The sequence below is a fragment of the Pinus tabuliformis genome, chromosome 1_2 (assembly GCF_031772625.1).
Source record: "Pinus tabuliformis cultivar Carrire ecotype Pingquan chromosome 1_2, CPIR1, whole genome shotgun sequence".
In the NCBI taxonomy this organism is placed as follows: Eukaryota; Viridiplantae; Streptophyta; class Pinopsida; order Pinales; family Pinaceae; genus Pinus; species Pinus tabuliformis.
In genome coordinates, this window is record NC_142298.1 from 746,908,889 (window position 1) to 746,925,609 (window position 16,721).

Here is a 16,721-nt window from a genome sequence, read left to right on the forward strand (position 1 = left end):
TGAAGAAAGAGCCTGCGTGAACCGTCAAGCAAAGGAACAACTGTATAAGCTACAACAAGATATGGAAGTAATAAAAATAAGTCATGAAAATGACTTATCTGCTAAAAATAAACAAATCCAGTAGCTAAAGAGTGACCTAGCAAAGTATAAGAATATTCCTACTGGAGAGGAATTCATTAATAAGGCTTTAACACTGAATACTTTACTGGCAAAGAAAAAGCATCCCTTCCTCCAACATATATCAAATATCATTCCACCTCTGAATACTAGTGAACAATTAACAAACATCATTATTGTTCAAAGAATTGAGTTCAATGAACTCAATTCTAAGATCTCTGATTATATTGAGTGGTAGGATTCAGATGAAGTGAAAAGGTCAAGTCTCCCAAAGATCAATGAAAGACATAAGGATATTCTATTCACCGATTGGGACTCATAGGGGAAACAGGCTGAATTAGCAATAGCCAGAGCATCGAGTATTTCAAAAAGCGTTATCAAAACAATAAATCACATGTTGCACACATCCAACCCCATAAACGAGAGTGATCCAAAAACACTTCCTAATATTAAAGCATTAGATGAGAATTGGAAGAATAAGAGTCAACTACAGAAGGAAATAATTGAGGGGCTATCCAAAATCGATTGGGAAGTAGTATGGCAACTTCTGGTCAAACCACACAGTCATATTATGACCTTGAATTACTCCATGGATTCAGTAAAGAGAATGATGCCACCTTTACATGATGATATATTTGTAGGGCAATTGAGAACACAATTCGGGATGCCACCACAAGTCGGGCCAATGTCCGACATTTGTGAGATGAGAGGCAAAGCTGGCAGCAGTGATTAATCAATGAATACCTGAGTCATTTTTGAGCAATTTTATTTTTGGAAAGTTGGATACTAGGAATGAGGAAGGTTGTTTGAAACCTCCTCATAGGTATTTTGTATATTTTTAGTTAATTAAGAATAGTATTTAAACTCTTCTCATGCATTTAGAGAAGGGTCCAGAATTTTATTAAGAACATTTACAAAGAATGCGCTATCGTAAGTTTGTAGATGCCTTGATGAAATCATGGAACATGGTATTTTCAATCAAATATCTTTTTGTTGATCACTGTTGATGCACTATTGTATTATTTGGGATACTTATTGGTAGAAGATTGATTATGGCCTATTTTCACTAGTCAAATGAGCAGAACGGTACACATCTAGTACTATTATCATGTTTGCTAAATCTTTTTTCTAGTATTAGTGATAAGTTTATCTTTCATGAATTATGTATGAAATCTATCATCTCTGTTTGAAGTATCAGTTGCATTATTGTATGATATCAGAATAGAGAATGGTCTTCTTTATATGTGATCATTAGAATATGTGATATGTTTTTCACAATTCTTTTTCTTAACATTTGTCTCAAAGGAATTATCTTACAATATATTAACTCTATATAGTCTGCGATTGATCTATATCATCATAGACTACATAAACATCTTTTTATATCGCATAAAACCAACAATACCATGGGTTATATTAAAACAGATTTAATTCAATTTTTTGCATCTTAGAATAAAGCTGTGTTAATTTCTAGTTATTCTTTTGTGAATCATCAGAAAAAATCCCACAAATCATATGAACCAAAAACATTGGGAAACTAGTCCCATCATATCTAGTCGGAGCCACTATCCCAAACAGAAAAGGAGATGCTCTAAGGTCTGGACTGGGTGGCTATCCCTCTTGTTGTTGCCATACATTGTTGAGGCCTCAATAGCTCCATAACTAGTAACTCAACCCAAATTTTCCCAATGCTCTAAAGCGTTTGTTCCAACCCACAACCATAAGGAATTATGAGCACCAAGAAAAAAACAATCAAGTGTAGAAACCCACAACACCATGGTTATCCAGGAAATGGAAAGGTAAGGCTAAAACCATTGTCAATCTTAGAAATCCTCTACGCTAATGACAAATCATAACCAAATAATCATGTGCATATCCATGCATCTATAAATCAGCAAGGAAATCAGAGATGCAACTTGTTACCTGCAAAACAATCCAGTTGTAGTTACTGATCCGCCTGTTCCCTTATGCTTTCCTGCTTTTCTTTTCTTTCTTTCTTCAAATCCAAAGTATGCCAAAATGCTCCAAGAGTGCTCCAAGAAAATCCTAAGTGTGCAAGATTATGAGAGAATGAGAGAATATAGAGAGAGATCCAAAACTGAACTGGAAAAATCTAAACCAACAAAACCGCTGAACTGATCCTCATAAGCCATTTTATTATTGAGGCCTTTGTTTTCTTCAATTTCCACTATTTTTCCTTCAATTTTTCTCACATGAAATTATGTGACCTTTCACCTTCTTTTCCTCCTATTTTCCGTTATTTTGATAAGTAAATGTCAACTAATGCCACTTTTCCTTTTTCCAATGCCTTTGCAAATTTCCTTAGTAATTAATTATTTGCCAGCGATACCCCATGATTATGTTTTTCCCAAAATTCGGCTTGGAATACATGTCCCAAGGCATTGGTTTTATTTTTTCCTTTATTAACTCTATTACATGAAATTTTAACCCTGGGTTGTTACATACCCCTCCCCCTTAGGGGAACACAGTCCTCAGTGTTCAATGACACTTATGACCAACAAGACCACTAAAACCAAAACATACTTCTCATGAAACTTTATAACACAACTCAATATAGTATTTACAATGAACATCCTGCTGAAAATAATAACTCACATAACAACATGACAACATAACAACCATACCACTTATTGGAGCTTTATAACACAACTCATTGCGGTATTTACAATAACAACCACACACACACACACCAAAACTCCTTTTCCTCAACCGACAAACAATGAAGGATACATAGCCCGCATTTGATCAGACATATCCCATGTAGCTTCATTGGGCCCAAAGCACATCCAGTCCACTTTAACTTGCTTGATTTCTCGATTCCGGAGCATGGGCATCTTTCGCTACAAAATGCACTGTGGTTCTGGCTAGAATTATCCCTCTAGCTCCACCTACAATACAAACCAATCAATCACATTATCAACATCTTTCACGTACTTCTTCATAAATGACACATGGAAAACATCATATAATTTAATTGTTGAAGGTAGTGCAAGTCTGTAGGCCATTGGTCCAATCCTCTCAAGGATTTATAAAGGCCCACAATACTGAGGTGCCAACTTGTCACATGACCCAATCCTCAAGGAGCTCTTCTTGGGATTGATGCACAAGTACACATGTTCCCCAACCTAAAACTCCTTAAATTCCTTGTGGTTTTTCTAAATAACTCTTCTTCCTATCCTGTGTTACATTTAGATTCTTCTTGATAACTTGCATTTCATGTTCCATTTATGCCAACATGTTTGGTCTAATAAATAGCCTATTCATTGGATAACTCCAACTGATAAGGGTATTACAACTCCGCCCATAAAGTGCCTCAAACAGAATCATCCTCAGTGACTCCATTAACCATTATTATAAGCAAACTCAACTAGTGGAAGGTACTCCTCCCACCTCCTCTACCGGTGCATATCATACATCTTCAACATGTCCTCCAAAATCCTATTGGTGTCTTTTTCTGTCCATTCATCTACAAATGATAAGTTGTACTAAAGGTCAATTCTATACCCAAGCCTACAAATAACTCCTTCCAAAACCTAGAAGTGAACTTGGCATCTTTGTCTAACACAATATTTGTAGGAATATCATGCAATCCCACTATATCCCTATTGAACACTTGAGATACCTCACTAGATAAATTCGTAGACTTCACTGGAATGAAGGGATATACATTTTTCAACTTGTCAACCACAACCATAATAGAATCATGCTTTATAGATTTCCTTATAAACCTGTAATGAAATCCATAGAAATGACATCCCATTTCCACTCTGGAATCGGAATGCACTGCAATAAACCACCTAGATGATTACATTGTGCTTTTACCTATTTACAATCTAAGCACCTAGCAACGAAATCTTCCACCTCTTTCTTCAAGTTTGGCTACTGGTATAACCTCTTAACCACTGTCAATGTCTTTTGATATCCCAGATGACCTGAATATGGATTGGCATGAAATTCTCACAAGATAGGCTTCTTGAGCTCATTGTTGTCTGGCACATAGATCTTGTCCCTAAATCTGACCAAACCATCTGCTGTGAGATGATAGTCCACATCTTGTTTAATTTTGCCTTGTTGCTCTAAACCGTGCCTAAGCCACTGGTATCTGCCATCTCATTGTCCTCCCTGCAAGATCTGATCCTGTAAATCTATCCCATATGAACTCATAGTTGCAATGTGATTACCTACACTCTCCTGCTAAGAGCATATGCAACCCTATTCTATTTTCCATTAGTGTACCTGATCTCAAAGTAAAACTCACTGATCAACCAGCTAGCTTCCATGGAATTCATATTAGGTTGGTAAAAAAAGTATCTCAACCCACTGTGATCACCCATCAAAGAGAACCTCTTGTCAAGAATATATTGCCTCCATATATTTAATGTATGGATGATCGTTGCCAACTCAAGATCATGCCTCACATAGTTCTGGTCATGCTCATTCACTTACTTTGACATGTAGCATACTACCTTAACTTCCTACATCAAAATACCACCAAGTCCTCTCTTGCAAGAATCTATACATACCACAAACTCTTTATCTAGATTTTCAATATTCAAGACCGAAGAATTTGTAAGCAACTGCTTCAACTTCTCAAAACTCGCTACACATTCTTCTATCCGTTCAAATTTCCTTCCCTTTCTCTGCAAGTATGTAATATGATAGGAAATCCATGAGAAGCTCCTAACAAACCTCCTGTAGTAACCTGCTAATCCCATGAATGATCTGAACTCATCCACATTTCTAAGAGCTGCCCATTCCATGGTAGCTCTGATATTTTCCAGATCCACTGCTATGCCTTCCTTGGAAACAACATGTCCCAAGTAATGTACATTTGTCTGAAAGAAACTACATTTATGAAGCTTGGAATACAACTAATTCTCTCTTAGTAATCTCAAAACTATTACCAAGTGTTCAACATGTCCTTCATCATTCTTAGAATATATCAATATGTCATCAATGAATACAATCACAAACTTGTCTAGATAAGGATGCAACACACTATTCATAAAACACATGAAAGTAGATGGATCATTAGTAAAACCGAAAGGAACCACAATAAACTCATAATGCCCATTCCTAGTCTGGAAAGAAATCTTATAGATGTCTTGTTCTTTGACGCGTACCTGATGATATCCTAATCTCAAGTTGATCTTTGAGAACATTGTTTCTCCCTTCAACTGGTCAAACAAGTCATCAATTCGTGTCAAAGGGTACCTATTATTAATTGTCACCTTATTCAACTGCCTGTAATCAATGCATAACTTGAGAGTACCATCCTTCTTCACAAACAACACAGGTGCACCGCAAGGTGACACACTTGGCCTTATGTATCCATTTTCAAGCATCTCCTTCAACTGTAACTTTAGTTCCACCGACTCCAAAGTGATCATCGTGTAAGGTGCCTTCTATGTTGGTGTTTCTCCTAGCATCAACTCAATAGAAAATTCCACTTCCCTGTGAGGTGGTAACTTTGAAATATCTACTGAAAATACATCCTAAAACTGCTACAAAACTAGATACCTCTTCAAGACTTTGGCATCCTCAACATCCTTACCTTTGTCACTAGAAATATGAAATGCAAACAATACACATTTTTTACTACTACTACACTCGACCTACATAACTTTAACCATCCTCACTATTGTAGGATTATTCTTACTGATTTGAAAATGGGGCACTTAGGTTCCTTATCTAATTTACAAGGACCTCTCCCACTTCCAAAGCTTAAATGTTCCCAAGTCTATGATTAACCAGTGCGGAATTGAATATGTGCTTGAAATAGGGTGTAGGTTTATGTTTATTGTTAACTGTTTATGTGTTTTAATTCTATTTACTTGAACTGATATAATAGCAACTAAAGCAGCAGGTATAATGCAACAATAAAACAACACACATAAGACAACAATTTAATGAGTTCACCCAAAACTCTTGGGCTACATATCCTTAAGCTCTAGTCAACTCAACTAGGATCTCTGGGATTATGGGAAAGTCCTTTTACAAGCTCTTGGCTCAACTCCATTGTTTTACACAGAAATAATAGGTTTAGACACCATCTTATCCCTGGCTCCTGAAGCTCTCAACTTTCTTTCTCTAGGCTCTCGGCTCTGGCTCTGGCTCTTGGCTCTGCCTCTACTTTTATCATTCCGCTCCCCCCTTTTTTTGTCTTCTATCAGTTTGTGGCTTTAATGCCAATCTACTTTCTGACTGTTTGTTTCCGCTTCCCGGCTTTCTGGTTCCCCTGCCTCTGTCCGTTTGAATCCCTCTGTTCTGCGTCATCATCACTATATAACGCCTCATAGGGAGGTGGCCACCTATTTCATAACAAACTGAGTGTTAGTTCTCTTGGAAATGTTTGAACGATCGTTATTTCCGTTTGCTCCAAGATTGCCCGTGAAACACGAATCTTTGCCAACTCATTGTCCATGCCGGACTTCAAACCTTATACAACTCGGCCTGTTTACCCCGTTGAATCTGGTCATCTATCGGATCGCATTTCTGTCGTCGATCTAGAGCCTCCGGATCCTACGGTCTACATCCATATCGGGCGGGTAAGTAGCATGATGTTCACCCATCTGATGTGAGCGGTTTTCTCTCTCTTCCGACAGATGCATGGCACCTAGTGTGGCATCAGGCAGGACTTGGTTGAAACCGCTTACTTCTCGAAGCCCTTCCGATATCCTGCCACTTTTGGTGTGGGACCGGCCTCTGATGGAATCAGCACGATATTCGCACGGTTTTATGACTTTTCAGGTCTGGACGCTTAGGGGTTTTCCTTCTTTGAGGGGTTTGCCCGACGATATGCGATTAGCGACTTGTCAACTACCCCTGTTTCTCAAAAGACCTCCCGATTTGCCAATTCATTACAGTGCGCGTTACCATGGGCCAATGGTCTGTGGATTTGACTGAGGGTCCCCGTTGCTCTGCGTTGTTCACAAATTACATCTGTTTTCGAGGATTTTTCTAATAAGCTCGATCTTTATAAAACTTTGAACTTTGGCATGAATTTTACAGAGTTCATGAAAACTTAGAGAGTGTTTAAGGATTCAATTTGGATCACTTCTGCATCCTAAGTCCATTCAAGTTGTAGTAGATCCATAATGAAAAGATCTCTGCAATGGGGCTATGTCTAGGAACTCCCTTGGACTTTCTATTTCTTCAGTGAGGAATACTTAGACTTAGGAGTCTATCCAAAATCCATTTTGGATCACACCTTCCCACTAAAAGAACTTTTGGTCTCCAAAAGACTGACATACTGATCTGAATAGTACCTGAGAGCAACACCCTCTTCTTTTAGCCTCCACACACTTGCCTTGCATAGTGCCTCTGAACCAAAGTCTCTGACCACTTCCCTTCCTAGATGGGCTAGTCTTCCTAGAAGAACTGTCTTCCTTCCTCTCTTCTTGCAGAACTCCTGCTTAGGTGGTCACAAGAGGTAGTTTTAACTTCTCTGCCTTGATCATTGATCCACGGTGGCTCAAACAAAGGTGAAGTACACCTGCTCCACAAAATTCTCATTTGTACTTGTTTGACAAGCTGTCAACAACATTGTTAACAACAACAGAAATATAGACAACCACTGGATGGCCCAAACTCCTGCTTCAACAAAAGAAACATATTTCACAGCTTGTGAACACCTCCATGTCTTACATCTGCATACAAATGATGGACTAGATAACAAGCCCACAAAACATGCTTTCAAAACAAATGACCCTTCAATTCAAGCATGTAGAAGAAGACCATTAGGACTCCTTTCAAAAGATGAAACACTTCATCACTATCTCCATCTCGGAGACCAATTCAACTTTTTCCAAGTTAATATTGCATTACATGCATGTTTACAACAAAGCAATCAACCCTTCAATTTAGTTACACATACATGTTCAAATACAAGGAAAACATCAACATCCCTGTGTTCATGCATCTCATGCTCATGCATGCATTTCATCCTTCAACTTTCACTTAAGCACACTGTACTTTCGAAGCTGAAATGAAATATAATGTTGTAGCAACAAAGTGAAGTAAAGTCCTGCAACTTGCATCTCATTAACAAAGAAATGCAAATAGATGTATCAATAGACATGCAACCGTAATTGGAAAAGAACTCTAGCCATTTCTTACCAATCCAATTCCAAGGTCCTTCCTTTGTCTGCACATCAGTATCAACATGTGAATCATCCTGAGACACTTCACTCATGGAAACTTCCTTTCCATTTCAGCCATCTTCTCTTTCCACTTTCCTTAGCTTTTGTGGAAGCATTGCTGGGTTCAAAGTCCAACATCTTTTAGCAATATGCCCTTGCTTATGGCAGTAAGTGCAACACATGTGCATCCTCTTGACAGCATGATTTGCCTTGTCCACTGGACCCTTGGCTTTTTGCTTCTTTTCCTTCAAAAGTTTCCTGTATGTGGCCATTCTCTTCCAACATCTAGAAACATGATGGTTATCCAAACCACAAAAGGAACATGCAAACCTTTTCCCATATCTATGTGGAAATTTATCATGCTTTGCAAAATCAAAAGGAAGATGATTAGAACCAGATTTATACCTTCCTCTTTCACCTTTATTTCCTTCATGAGGAGGTGAAGCAAATGAAGAAGTGGCTCCCTTTGGAACACCATCACTCTCTTCAAGGCTGTTAGAGTTTCCACAACTCTCTGGTTCAAGTGTGTGCTTCTGAACACCTGCATCCTGCAAATGATGTTTTGAGCTATTACATTCCCCTGAACACAATCTTCACACTCTGCAATGCAACTCCTTCTTGGAGCTATTTCAATGGCCTTCATGGTAGCTTTGGAACTCTCTCCATAAGACTGTCCATAGCCAAGACCCAAATACTTAGGCCTTTCCTCAATCATTATTGGCTCAACAATACCTTGTGCATGTTTGCCCAAGCCTTTTCCTACATATCCCATCTGGGACATTAGCTTGGAACCTATGTCTCTAGTATGTTTTTCAAAAGAACTAATATAAGCATTATTAGAGGAATTTGAAGTCAAAATAGAATTGTTTACCTCTTCTTCAAGTTGATACTTGACCAAGGCTTCTTTGGAAATAAAGAGCTGTGACTCCAACTCATGCATCATTTTCAGGTTCATATTTGCAATATGAAGTTGCCTCTTCATTTCCTGCAGTCTGTCAGAAAGAAACTGCTTCTCTTCTTTCATGGAATTCAACTGCTCTTTAAGTTTGTTGCTCCTCCTTCCATCCTGATACATTTCCCTCACCGTATCCCTCATGATGAACAAGTCTTGCTTCAAGTCTCCATCATAGAGTCTTGTGATGAAGGAGGAATTTGAAGATTCACTTATAGAAGTTGTCATCATACCAATGAACAAAAGAGCTTCAAATAAGATCAATAAAGAGCTTTATAAAGCAACCTTTTTCAACAAACATCTTGTGCTTCAAGGATTGGTTTGAGGTCCTTTGGAATAGAGGAATGCCTTTAGCCCTTCTTCCTTCTTGTCCTTCCTAGACTGAGCTATCAACAACTTTCCCTTCACCTCTGCAAACTCAGAAAATAGTTAGTCTGCAACAAGCATACAATCAATTCCTTGACTGCCCAAACACCTTTCAAACAAGTAATCTTTGTTCTGTCAATCACACATTCTGATATAACCTTTTTTGCAGGTGAGGTTAATCAATCTCAAGCTCTGATACCACCTGATCTGAAAATGGGGCACTTAGGCTCCTTGCTTAATTTACAAGGACCTCTCCCACTTCCAAAGCTTAAATGTTCCCAAGTCTTTATGATTAACCAGTGCAGAATTGAATATGTGCTTGAAATAGGGTGTAGGTTTATGTTTATTGTTGATTGTTTATGTGTTTTGATTCTATTTACTTGAACTTATATAACATCAACTAAAGCAGTAGGTATAATGCAGCAATAAAACAACACACATAAGATAACAATTTAATGAGGAGTTCACCCAAAACTCTTGGGCTACATCTCCTTGAGCTCTAGTCAACTCAACTAGGCTCTCTGGGATTATGGCAAAGTCCTTTTACAAGCTCTTGGCTCAACTCCATTGTTTTACACAGAAACAATGGGTTTAGACACCATCTTATTCCTGGCTCTTGAAGCTCTCAGATTTTTTGCTCTAGGCTCTCGGCTCTGGCTCTGGCTCTTGGCTCTAGCTCTTGGCTCTGGCTCTGGCTCTTGGCTTTGGCTCTTGGCTCAGGCTCTGGCTCTTGGCTCTGGCTCTTGACTCTGGCTCTAGCCCTTGGCTCTGGCTCTTGGCTCTACCTCTGGATCTTGGCTCTAGCTCTTGGCTTTGGCTCTTGGCTCCGCCTTTGGCTCTTGGCTCTGCCTCTGCTTTCTGCATTTCGCTTCCCCCTTTGTTTTGTCTTATGTCAGCTTGTGGCTTTAAGGCCAATCTTCTTTCCAACTATTCATTTCCCCTTCCTAGAATTTTGGTTCCCCTGCCTCTATCCATTTGAATCCCTCTATTATGCATCATCGTCACTATATAACGCCTCACAGGGAGGTGGCCACCTATTTCATAACAAACTAAGTGTCAGTTCTCTTGAAAATGTTTGAACGGTCGTTATTTCCATTTGCTCCAAGAGTTCCCGTGAAACATGAATCTTTGCCAACTCATCGTCCATGCTAGACTTCAAACCTTATACAACTCGGCCTGTTTACCCCTTTGAATCCAGTCATCCATCGGATCGCATTTCCGTCGTCGATCTGGAGCTTTCAGATCCTACAATCTCCATCCATATCGAGCGGGTAAGTAGCATGACGTTTACCCATCTGATGTGAGAGGTTTTCTCTCTCTTCCACCGGACGTGTGGCACCTAGTGTGTGGCATCAGGTGGGACTTGGTTGAAATCACTTACCACTCAAAGCCCTTCCGATATACTATCAGTTTTGATGTGGGACCCGCCTCTGACGGAATCAACGCCATATTCATACAGTCTTATGACTCTTCGGGTTCGTGCACTTAGGGGCTTTTCCTTCTTTGAGGGGTTTGCCTGGTGATATCAAAAACTGCCCCCGTTTCTCAAAAGACCTCCTGGTTTACCAATTCATGACAGCACGCATTACCATGGGCCAACAGTCTATGCATTTGACTGAGGGTCCCCGTTGCTCTGCGCTATTCACAAATTACAACTGTTTTCGAGGATTTTTCTGATAATCTCGATCTTTATAAGACTTTGAACTTTGGCATGAATTTTACATAGTTCATGAAAACTTAGAGAGTGTTTAAGGATCCAATTCAGATCACTTCTACATCCTAATTTCATTCAAGTTGTAGTAGATCCATAATGAAAAGATCTCTGCAATGGGGTTATGTCCAGGAACTTCCATGGACTTTCCTTTTCCTCGGTGAGGAATAATTAGACTTAGGAGTCTATCCAAAATCCATTTTGGATCACTTACCCTGTAAGATTCTCTTATGTCCATCATTGTCCAGACACTCAATACCCTTATCATAGAAATCTACCTCAGTCTTGTGAATGTACAACCAATCCATACCCAACAACATACTGTAAGATCTTAATGAAAGCACATTTAGATGTGTTGATTTAGACATACTATTCGGCTCAAATGACAAGATCTTACCCATTGATGAACTATTTTCTTATCCCACTCTCATTTATTCTTCTCATTACCTTTCCAATCATGCTTAGACTCAGCATTTTTCTTTAATTGTTCATAACAGTTCTTTAAATTTCTGATGGATTCCTACAGTGATCTAGGCTCATCAATCTCAATTTTTTCTTTGAATGATACGAACAACCCACTGATGAATTTCTAAATCTTTTCTTTCTCCTCCTTAAGATAAGGCACATATCTCAACAACTCTAAGAATATGCTAGTATATTCCTCATTGGTCATAGATCCCATCTTCAACTCTTAGAATTCATTTTCCCTATCATCATAATATATCTTAGATAGATACTTCTTCCTGAAAAGTCTCTTGAACTCACTCCAAGTAAACTCCTCTTCCCAAATTCCTGACATTCTTTACATCTTCCCACGAGATGTTTTCTTTTCCTTTAACACTGAAAGTAGCTATCTCAGATTTCATATTCTTTGAGTAAACATGCAATTTGAAAAACTTATTCATCCTAGTAAGCAATTAAGCTTCTCCATCCTCTGGCTTCTTCATTTCTCGATCAAATGTAGTTCCCTTTTCTTTCTTGAACTCCTACGGCAAGCATTGTTTCTCACTTCTCCTATACATATGGTGACAGTGATGATGATGTTGTCTTTCTGAACGAGAACTAGAATAAATCCATGGTCATTACCCCTCCTATCAGGTGTGTCCAATAACCTACCATCTCAAACTGTATCATCCCTATCAAACTTGTATACTGATTGAGACCTATTTCCATATACCCCATTATCCATGACTGATCCTAAGTGGTCCATGTCTCTGAAAATTTGATAAACTCTAAAGGATGATTGTACTAACCTCTACTTGCTTCTCCTATGCCCTAGCAAGTATTTCCCATGACCGAATGATTCTGTCATTATCTACCTTAAAACTTCTAATCTCTTCTTTCAAAATTCTCAATGTATTTGGTATGTCAAGGGAGTACTCATCACCATGTTGTTCATCTGATCTATAGGGAGAGTTATGTGAAATGTAGTCCACCATTTTTGTTATCATGTTTGATCCTCTACTTCTTACAAACATTCCATTTCAAATAACCAAATATGTACAAGATCAAACATACCTCAGTGAAGTTCATGGGAGTTTATCTCATCTCCACAATCAATCTGGATTAGCATGACACAGGTATATATAATAAAATCAACATATCAATCATCTCAACATCAATTTCATCAACTTCTACAAGACAACATTGCTACACCAATGACTATCACAATGCATGCATAATGAACACATAGACAATGGACATGCATGCATGACAAACGCATTCCGCCCATCTAGTCAAAGTGATTGAACCTGAGAGCTCTGGTACCAATCAGTTGGTATTAGATATCACCCAAAGAGAACAAAACCTTCTCTCATACCAACCTGTAACCACCCCTCCCATATTACCCAAATTCACCGGCTTGTCGGGGTAAAGATGAGAGGAAGAGCTACTATGACCTAACCCAAACTCCTAGATCCAATTAAGGAAGTGGGGCCAACTACTGACAACTCACAACATCCTACAAGGGGTATAGATCACTCAGAGGCTGAATATCCACCCTAGGTGGCCAAACCCTAAGCTATACCTATTTTTCTTAACCCTAGGCCCATAACCGCACCCACAACAAGGCATCCATGAGGTTCGGAGCATCCAACTGTATGCACAACACTGCATCCATGTGGTTGCAACCCAATTTCTCTAATTCAGAGGGTGTGATCCCAAATTCTGAGCCTAAATTCTAGGTCAGCCTCTAGACCACTTCTGAGAAATCAATGAGACATTCTACAATGATAATTGAAATCAACAACTTTAGCCCATGGGGCTTTGGATTGACGATGAATGGGTGCACTGTTAAGGCACTCCTTGCGATAGGTCACTGGTTCAAATCTTCGGTGGGTGCTTACCTACCAAAAAAAAAATATAATTGAAGTCAACAAAAAGGCATTCATACAAAACTTGATTAAAGACTTGACTTATCCAAGCCTAACCATGATAATCATTTCGCAAAACATGTAGCGAACATGTAATCTATAGTTCATGAATTCATATCTAAACATATGGGTAGGAAACTTGTCTAAGTATCACTAAGAAGGTCTAATGACCTTTCATAATAGTTGTAATAACATATGTTATCTCATTCATTCATTAACCATTTATCAACTAATCAGAATAGATCCAAAGCCATAGATAATATACATCATATAACCAACATATTCACCAATAAATGAACAACTTATAAACCATCATAGAACAACCATAAAACCCACATAATCTCAAGTATAAGTACTCATAAAATACAATACGAAAATAGCTCTTATTAACATATTCAAAACCAACCAAGGCAGGGACTTCCACGTACCACCTGAACATAGATTGGGCTTAACCAAATATCTCTTTCAACTAATCACCCTCACATAATATTCCAAGCATGAATGTGTTATCTCATGGAATAAATCAAGCAGAACAAAACAATGGATTCTAGAGGCCAAACCACCTTAACCCTTAACTAGTGATTCCACCTCACGGTTGGACATCACCAACACCAACCAGATCGGTCTCTACCAAAGTTTTCCAAGGCTCTGAGAACAAGTAACTCAACCCATATCCTTTTAGGGCTCCAAATCGTTTTTCCAACCTGGATCCAGGGCTATTAAATCAACCCACAAAAGGCTCCAAATCATTTGTCCAACCTAGGCTCTAAGATTAGTAACTCAACCCAAGTTTTTTTCAGGGCTCCAGAGCATTTGTTCCAACCCACAATCATAAGGAATTATGAGCACCAACAAGAAAAAAATCATGTGGAACAACCCATAACACCATGGCTATCCAGGAAATGATAAGGTAAGCTAAAATAATTTTCAATCTCAGAAATCCTATATGCCTATGATGGACCATAACCAAATAATCACATGTATATACCATGCATCCATAAATCAGCAAGGAAACTACACATGCAACCTGTTACCTGCAAAGAAATCTAGCTGTAGTTGTTGATCCACCTGTTTCCTTGTGTTTTCCCACTTTTCTTTTCCTTCTTTCTTCAAATCCAAAGTATGCCAAAATGCTCCAAAAAAACTCTAAGTGTGAAAGAGTATGAGAGCATGAGAGAATATAGAGAGAGAGAGCTCCAAAACTAAACTGACAAAAGATAAACCAACAAAAGTTGCAACTGATCCTCAGAAGGATTTTTATCATTGAGGCCTTTATTTTCTTCAATTTCTTCTATTTTTCCTTCAATTTCCCTCACATGAAATTCTGTGACCTTTCACCTTCCTTTTATCATATTTTCCATTATTTTCATAATAAATGGCAATTAATTCCACTTTACCTTTTGCCAATTTATTTAGCCATTAATTAGTCACCATTAATACCCCATCACTATGTTTTACCTAACAATCAGCTTGGAATATATGTCCCATGACCTTGGTCTTATTTTTGCCTTTATTAACTTTATTACATGAACTTTAACCATAGGTTGTTACACTCATCGACTTAACATGAACCTCAATTGACCATAAAATTCGAGTTTCATTTAGCAGTCTTAAAGTGAATCTACGTTAGCTTTCCTCAATGTCAACTTGTGGGTAGCCTCCTTCCATGAACATATAGCAATGTAAAAACCAACCCTCTCAACCAAACGTTGAATTTACTTTCATTGAATTGTGTATAATTTCCTGCAAATTCTCTACAAATCTACCTCTGAGATCTATGTCGAAAACCTGACTATAGATTAACTTGATAATGCAATGTAACTAAAGCAAAATACTTGATCTACTTCTACTATCAAACTTGCGGAAGCTTAATCGATTTTGAGCAAGATAAAACGGAACACATATAATAGATAAGAAGATTCAATCACACATGAAACACAGAAGAATACTATGGGGAAAGCCTCAGCTAAAAACCCCATTATCTGTATTATCATACAAGTGGAGATATCACCGGATTTCACAAAGCTTTAGCTCACAAGCTATCCAGCTCTTAGTACAATCCCTCAATGTTGCTCTTAGATAGAATAGGCACAACATATGCCTTCCTCAAGTCCTCCAAGCCTCCTATTTCCTTACGTAGTTTCTCCTGGGTCCTCTCGCTGCCACCTGTGTGAATTCACCTCTCATGCAACTCACCAAACTCAGAAATAACTATGCAATCCTGAAGGAGATAATTCCTTATGCATGGATGAGTTTCCTATATAGGAAAATTCCTCCAACTGATAGTACATTGTCCCTTCCTTTAATCTCAACTGGGTCTTTCTCTGAACTGACATGCATGAGTTATTTATGAGAGAATATTTAGTTATCTGGAGAACACTAGTTGCATGCATGCATGCATTAACTGACCAAACTCACAATTAGTTCCTCCAACTATTTGGAACTAATTTAACTGGACTTAACTCAGTTAACTAAGCTAACTAATTACAACTCAAATACAACTCATCCTTATCTCCTTAATTAAGGGATAACTTCATCAATCAAAGGGATAATTGTTGCATGTCTTCACAAGGACTAATTAAAATTAGAATCTATCTGAAATGCTATTTATAACAATGTTATGTTTAGCGTTTCTATTCTTTGTTATTTACAATAGAGTTGGAGTATATCCTGAAATGTTATTTATAGCAATGATATTTTGAGCATTTCTATTTTTAGCATTTCTTGTTGCTATTTTCAACACTCTCTCTCAACAAGAAAGGCATTCAAATCGAACCCGATCCTGAACCTTTGGAATGTTCTGCATGCAACACTTCTCTCAAGTGTTGTTGCTCCAGCAACTCCAAAAACAAAAAATATCCAACCTGAATCAGTATGATGCATCTATCATCAAAGTCTCTAACTGTTATTGCCTCTGTAGACTGAAAACTCTGCACCTCTGTGCTCTTCAATATCTGACCGCTCTAACCTCTATCACTTTGATATCTGACTATGTCAATCCCACTGATTCCTCCTGTTGCATCTGTGCTGTTGCTGGTCCT